Below are 7,663 nucleotides of genomic sequence, written 5' to 3'. Positions count from 1 at the left end.
CTTGGGTGGCATGCAGGACGGACTTGTGTGTTGAAGGCTGATCCTCTGGAGAGCACTGCTGGGAAGTGGAGGTTCTGTAGGGCAGGGCCCCTTGTGGGAGGTCGTTAGGTCACTGGGGGCATGGCCTCACAGGGGACTGACGGAGCCAGGCGCGGTGGCTCACGCCTGTCATCCTGGCTACTCAGGAGACTGAGATCTGAGGATCACGGTTCAAAGCCAGCCCGAGCACAAAAGTCTGTGAGACTCTTATCTCCAATAAACCACCCAGAAAACCAGAAGTGGTGCTGTGGCTCAAGTAGTAGAGCGCTCGCCTTGAGATGAAGAGCTGAGGGACAGCGCCCAGGCCCAGAGTTCAAGCCCCACCACCAACAACAAAAAAAAAAGTGTGTGTGGGGGGACTGAAGGGGACTGAGAGGCCCTGAACCCTTTCCTGACTGTTTTCACTTTGTGGGTCATGCTCTGTCATGGCTAGCCATCGAGTGCTTTTAGCAGAGGCCCAAAGAACAGCGTCCACTCAGTCATGGCATGCAGCCTCTAGAGGCAGAGCCAAGCAATCTTTTCTCTGTACCGAAGTTAGCGATCACCAGGCATCAGTGGCCCACCTCTGTGATCTTAGCTACTCAGCGGTTGAGATCTGAGGATTGTGGTTCAAAGCTAGCCCAGGCAGAAAAGGCTGTGAGACACTTTTTATTTTTTTGGTTGTGGGGCTTGAACTCAGGGCCTGGGTGCTGTCCATGAACTTCTTTAGCTCAAGGCTAACACTCTACCTCTTTGAGCCACAGTGCCACTTCTGGTTTTCTGTTGAGTTTCATTGACTTTCCTGCCCAGGATGGCTTTGAAATACAGTCCTCAGATCTCAGCCTTCTAAGTAGCTAGGATGACAGGTGTGAGCCACCTGTATCCGGCTGGTCCTCCTCTGGATGGGAGTGGCCAGCAATATTGCAGTGCAGAGATGGTGTGGGACTATTTTGGACTGGTTATTAAGGGCTCTCTTCTGCTAACAGAGGGATATGGACGTCAGCTCTTGTATGGATTTCTCTCCTGAATAAGCTGTCCATCCCTGAGGGAGTATATTTTGGCATTTCTGCTCAAGGTTTAGTTGGTGGGATGGAGTGGGGTCCTGAGTCTGCCTCAGAGCGGCTGTTAGTTCTGGCTATGAGTACAGAGACACCCCTCTCTCCAAGGGCTGTCCTGACAGAATGGGGATCCATCAGGTAGTTATGTGATTTCTAGCCAGGCACTGATGCTCATGCCTGTAATCCTAGCTCCTCAGGAGGAGCCAGCCCAGGCAGGAAAGCCCGTGAGACTCTTATCTCCAGTGAACCACCAATAAAGCAAGAAGTCGAGCTGTGGCTCAAGTGGTAGAGCCCTAGCCTTGAAGAAAGAAGCTCAGGGACAATGCTTCGGCCTTGAGTTCAAGTTCCAGGATTGGCACCAAACAAAACTTCCTTTGTCCTTCATTAAAGCTATGGCTCATGTCTCTTTAAAAGAAAAAAAAAGTGTTTGCTTTGCTGACCTAGATTGGTTCCAGCCAAAGCAAAGATGCATTTTCTCCCTGAGCTCAAGGCAGTTGGCCCCTAAATGAAATTTATTGAATAAAAGAATTAGTTCCAGTTGAATTCTTGAAATGGAGTGATGAGTTCATTGGAAACAAAATGGACAGGACAGTAAGCGCGAAGGTCGAGGGAAAGCTACGGAAAATGATTTTCTAAACACGCAAGAGGCACCTTCTGGAAAAATAATGCTGTATTTCCAAAATGACACTGTCATTTTCATTCTCTCTCTCTCTCTCTCTCTTTTGGTCTGAGATGGGGACTTGAACTCAATATATGACACTTTTGCTCAGGGACTGGTGCTCTGTCACCTGAGCCATGTGCACGGACTTTCCTGCCTGGGCTGGCTTTGAATTGCGATCCTCAGATTTCAGCCTCTTGAGCAGCTAGGATGATGGGCATGAGCCACCGGCATTGTTTGCTGCCACGTTGTGATGTGGCTATCAGGGCAACCAGGGCAGCTGAGGCTGCTGCTTGCTTCTGACTTGGGCCAGTTGTTGCCAGTTACAATCCCTCCTACCCCCACCCCTAGCCTCCCCAGGCAACCCAGCTTCCAAATTACACACCTTATTGCTCTACAGTTAAGCAATAATACAATTAGAAGTAATCCAGAGCCAACAATGCTCCAGTGGGGCCCTGTGCTGGAAGATGCTCTATTTTAATATTGAGCTCAGTGCAGGGAAGAATAAACATCCTATATTTCTAATGTTTTTAACGTAGAAGGGAATTATCTTCAAATGGTTGTGGCTATGAGTCGTCATATGTACCAGCCTTGCAGTTTTCTGCTGGAAGCTACATCCGGAATTTTCTCCCTTGTGGCAACTGATCTGCTCATTTCTTCCAGGAAGTTGGGTTGGGAGCGGGAAGTGTGGGAGAGGGTCTGAATGAGGAACACGTCCCCTGTCCCTATTTTCCCTCCCTAGTACTTTGCCATGCCTTACAATGAGGACGCCCTATAGCTGCCTTGTTTATTTATTTGTTTATTTACTTGTGCTGGTACTGGGGCTTGAACTCTAGGCCTTGTGCTCTAGCTTGGCATTTTCACTCAGGGCTGACACTTTACCACTTGAGCCACACCTCTGGCTTTTTGCTGGTTCATTGGATATGAGTCTCACAGAGGGCTGGGAATATGGCTTAGTGGTTGAGTGCTTGCCTAGTATGTATGAAGCCCTGGGTTCCATCCCTTAGTACCATATAAATAGAAAAAGCTGGAAGGGGCACTGTGGCTCAAATGGTAAAGTGCTAGCCTTGAGCAAAAGAAGCTCAAGGACAGTGCCTCAGCCCTGAGTTCAAGCCCCAGCACTGGCAAAAGAAAAAAAAGAGTCTCACAGAACTTTCTGTCTGGGCTGGCTTTGAGCATCAATCCTCATAGCTCATATTCTTGAGTACCTAGGATTATAGGAGTAAGCCGTCTGTTCCTGATTTGAATCTTTCAAAAGAAGAATCAGAATTAAAAAAAAAGTAACTTGGAACATTCGATTTTTCTTTTCTCAGGTGGCTTTAGAGATCACGTTATTTAGAAAGTGTTTTGATATTCTTGGGGAGAATAATACCAAAGATAGCAAGCATCATTCTTCCAGCAGGCATTTGTAACTTTTAAACCCCATAAAATGATACTACCTACCACAAACCTCTGCTAGCTCTATTTTTGTAAAGGGTAAAGTGCTGTGGAGATGCTGTTCCTAGGATAGACTTGGAGGATTTTGTAGCAGTCCTGTGACGTCAGGTCTCCATGACATTGGCGCGCGTGCGCCAATGTGTGTGTGTGTGTGTGTGTGTGTGTGTGTGTGTGTGTGTGAAGCACTCACCTGTTCAAGCTTCAAGAATGGACTCAGAGATGAGATGTACACCAGACACGAGACTTTTAGAAATGTTCTTGCAAGACTGTGTGTCAGATGGGCAGGTGCACTCCAAGGAGTTGTAACAAAAATGTATTCCCTGAGGTTCCGATCCCACCCCTTGTCCTTTACTTGAGTACTGTGGGGAGTACCATCTTCGCAAAGATCAATGAAGCTACTTTTCTTTCTTTCCTCCCTCCCTCCCTCTTTTCCTTCCTTCTTTCCCTTCTTGGTGCCAACCCTGGGGCTTGAACTCAGGGCCTGGGCACTGTCCCTGAGCTTCATTTATTGGTTTGTTTATTGGAGAAAAGTGTCTCAAGAACTTTCCTACCCAGTCTGGCTTTCACCTGCAATCCTCAGATCTCAGCCTCCTGAGGAGCTAGGATGACAGATGTCAGTCACCAGCACCTCCTGGCCTCAGAAACAGGGATTTTGTCCTAAATTTCAGTTACAACATGAGGCTTAGGCAAAAATGGAGTTTTCTGGAGATCAGGGCCCAGGATGGATGGCTGGGCCTATTTTGAGGACTGGACAGGGTGGACAGATAAAGTAGCTCCACTTAGACATGACCAGTTAAAGTGACTGAGCCCAAAGTGCTATGTCAAGATGTAGAATTTCTGGTTTTAATTAAGCAGTGTTATCTCCATGCCAGTCACTGGCAGACGCTGGAGTGAGACTCAGGGCTGGAATCTGATTTGATCATTGCGTGGTGAAAGTAATTACTCAGCGGAAAGCTTGGTGGCAGCGTTTGTAGGCGGTGGTAAACGTCCCATCAAAATGACATTGACACCTCCTCACCATAGCTCAGCCTGAAAGAAGTCTCTTTAATTTTTGGCTGGGAAGCAAATACGATGTTCTTACTGGGTGGGGGTGGGGTGGGCTGGTAGCTTACTTAGCAAGCCTGAAGAGGGAAGGAAGAAGTCTGATTCTGTCACCCCTTGCTACCCAGAGCCTGGATTCTGCACAGCTACATCATCATCACTTGAGAGCTTGCTTGTTAGAGATGGGGTCTTCCAGGCCTGAGCCCAAACCCAGTGAAGCAAGACTTGCAATGCAGTATGATCCTCCCCTGGTCTGTGCATGCAGAGATGCGCTGCTGTAATGGACATCTAGGGAAGTATCTTCTAAGTCACAGGAATACTGTCCCCTCAGCAGGGGAAGGGCTGGACACTCTATTGGATGCATCACTTCCCTTTGTGGGCACCTGACAAAAAGCTGAGTAATCAGAGCCTCTTCCCTGAGAATTTGGATTAGGACTGTGTGTGTGTGTGTGTGTGTGTGTGTGTGTGTATCTGTATGGGAGAAAGGAAGGGAGGAAAAGAGGAAGGTATGTGGGAGAAAAAGAAAAAGAGGAGAAAGAGACAGAGACAGAGGAGAGAAAAGAGGCAAGAAAGTCACATACCTTTTCTGTAAGCATCCAAATTATTATTCTTTGTTCAGCTCAAGGATCAGAGTGAAAATGTTCTGGATTTGAGTGCTGTGTGTGTGTGTGTGTGTGTGTGTGTGTGTGTGTAATGAAGCTTCAACTCAGGACCTGAGCACTGTCCCTTAAGTATTTCACTCAAGGCTAGCACTCTGTCACTTGAGCCACAGCTCCACTTCAATGTTTTTGGTAATTAATTGGAGATAAGAGTCAAGAGTCACTTCCTGCCTGGGAGGAAAGATAGAGGCACATCAGTTGATATTGCCTTTAGTAAGTTCTTTCATCCTTTGGCCAGTGTTCTAGAAGCTTCTACTCCAGTGAGCTGAACTCAGAGATGGCTGAATGCCATCTATGGCATAAAAAAGTATGTGCTATAGTCATAACCTGCCTTAAGGTCATGTCTGTCCCCTGAGTGCTTCAGCAATCCAGACTACCAGACAGGGAGAAACCTCAAAAAGAGATAGCAAGTGGAATGTTCTCTGGACGGTCCTGTGGAAATGACCATGCGATAAAGATTCAGGCTTTGAACCATGATCCTCTAGATCTCAGTCTCTTGAGGGGCTAGGATAACAGGCGAGAGTCTCCAGTGCCTGGCTTTCTCCTCGTTATTGAGTGGGTTAGTAAAACATACCTACCCAGACTGCCTTTCCATGAGTCAGACAACCCCCGAGTTGATGGTGTTGTTTCTGGGTTTCAACACACCTTGGAAAGAGAATCAAGATGGCTCCTGTTTTGGTGGCAGTCACCATTGAGAAAAAGCAATGGGTTTTCCCTATGACAGTAGCCCAGGCCATGGGGGAACCAGATGTGCTTGTGGCCATGGAGAAATTTCTCACAGCAGGAAGAAGCATCTTCTCTCTCTGCTCATTCCGGGTTTCCCCAATGTTATTCTTTTGGGATAGTGGGGTATGGAAGGAGATCATTCACCCAGATGTACCTCCAGCGTCTCCATTGGAGAGGTCTGCTGGGTGCCTTCATGTCTCCGCCTCCCCCAAGCAGAGCTGGGATGGACTGAAGGCTGTAGAGTACATATGTGAAAGAGAAAGACAAGCCAGGCACTGGTGGCTCAAGCCTGTCATCCTGGCTACTCAGGAGGTTGAGATCTGAGGATCAAGGTTTGAAGCCACTCAGGAACAGGAAAGGCCACAAGACTCTTATCTCCCACGAACCATTAGAAAACCAGAAGTGGAGAGAAGTGGAGCTGTGGCTCAAAGTGGTAGCACACTAGCCTTGAGCAAAAGAGCTTAGGGACAGCACCCAGGCCCCGAGTTTAAGCCTCATGACTGACAAAAAAAAAAAAAAAGTCCAGCTGAGGCCGTAAAGAGAGAGACTCTTATCTCCAATGAACCACCAGAAATCCAGAAATGGATGTGGGGCTCAAGTAGCAGAGCACCAGTGTTGAGCATCAAAGCTAACAGACAGACCCTGAGTTCAAACCTCAGCACCTGCACACACACATGCACACACATAAAGTAATAAATGCTTGTGATAGAGAAGCCAGGCTTCAGTCAAGTGTTCAAACCTCTTCAATTTCACCTGCATGGAGACAATCAATGTTTAACACCGTGGTCTAGAACTTTCTAAGCTGTGTTCATGTGCATGTTCACACCTACCTCTCTTTCTGTAGAGTACAAGTGGGATTTGAATCCCACCTTAACCATACATCCGATGCCCGCCATTCAAAGCAATTCTGAAGGGAACCCATCTGAGTGCTGGATACAGCCCTGGATTCTGCTGGCTCAGGTAAAGTCTAAAAGTCATGAAGTGTTTTTGATTGGTGGTCAGGACATCTGAAAGTGTGGAAATTTCTACCTGTTTCAGTCTATCCCTCCATTCACCCACTCATCCACCCATCTGCCCATTCATCTATCCATCTATCCATTCACTCACCCAAGTAATCTGTCCATCTCTCACTCCATCCATCTACCCACTCACTAATTGATCTACCCACTCACCTCCCACCCATTCATCCATCTACCTATCTATTCATCCTCTAATCTGTTCATCCATCCTCCTAGCCACTAATCATTCTATCACTCACCCACCAACTCATTCATCTGTCCAGAAATCTATCCATCCATCTATAATCATCCATTCATATATCTATCCATCTGTCCATGCACGAATCCATCTATCCACTCATCCATTATCCCTTGATCTATCTGTTCACTTTCCTGTAACCCATCCATCCATCCCTCCATCCCTCCATCCATCCATCAATCTATCCATCCATCTACCCATTGCTAATTAGCCTATATTTTTAAATTGAGTATTGAGAGACTGACATAAAAAGCTAGGCAGGGAACTCCCTAGCAGGCTGATTGAGCACAGTCGGCAAGCGGCCTCTCACACTCCGGGCCCCATATTTATGGTTCGCCACAAGAACTGGATTACATGGCCAAAGATTAACATCCCTGCCGCACAAATTAAGAAATGTTGTATTGTTTGCAGCATGGAGCAGACTGGCTGAAGATCAGCGTCTTCTCTCTGAACAACATAATTGATTATCTCTCAGCCTGAACGCCTTGCTGTATTGATTTGAATTCATTATTTGTGCATCTGTAATCTCCTGATTTCTCCAGCCCAGGAGTGTGTCACAAGGCTATTCTAGATGACTGTGTCCTCCCAATTTGTTAGCCCTGGTCTGGAAGCCTTTGACAGTTCTAAGGACAATAAATCAATTAACAGGTTATTTTTTCTTTTCTTTCCTTTTCTCTTTCTTCTTCCTTCCTTTCTTCTTTTTTCTTTTCCTTCCTTCCTTCCTTCCTTCCTTTCTTTCTTTCCTTCTTTCTTTCTTTCTTTCTTTCTTTCTTTCTTTCTTTCTTTCTTTCTTTCTTTCTTTCTTTCTT

Source organism: Dipodomys ordii, unplaced genomic scaffold, assembly GCF_000151885.1.
Source record: "Dipodomys ordii isolate 6190 unplaced genomic scaffold, Dord_2.0 Scaffold92, whole genome shotgun sequence".
In the NCBI taxonomy this organism is placed as follows: domain Eukaryota; kingdom Metazoa; phylum Chordata; class Mammalia; order Rodentia; family Heteromyidae; genus Dipodomys; species Dipodomys ordii.
This window is presented reverse-complemented; position numbering follows the sequence as displayed.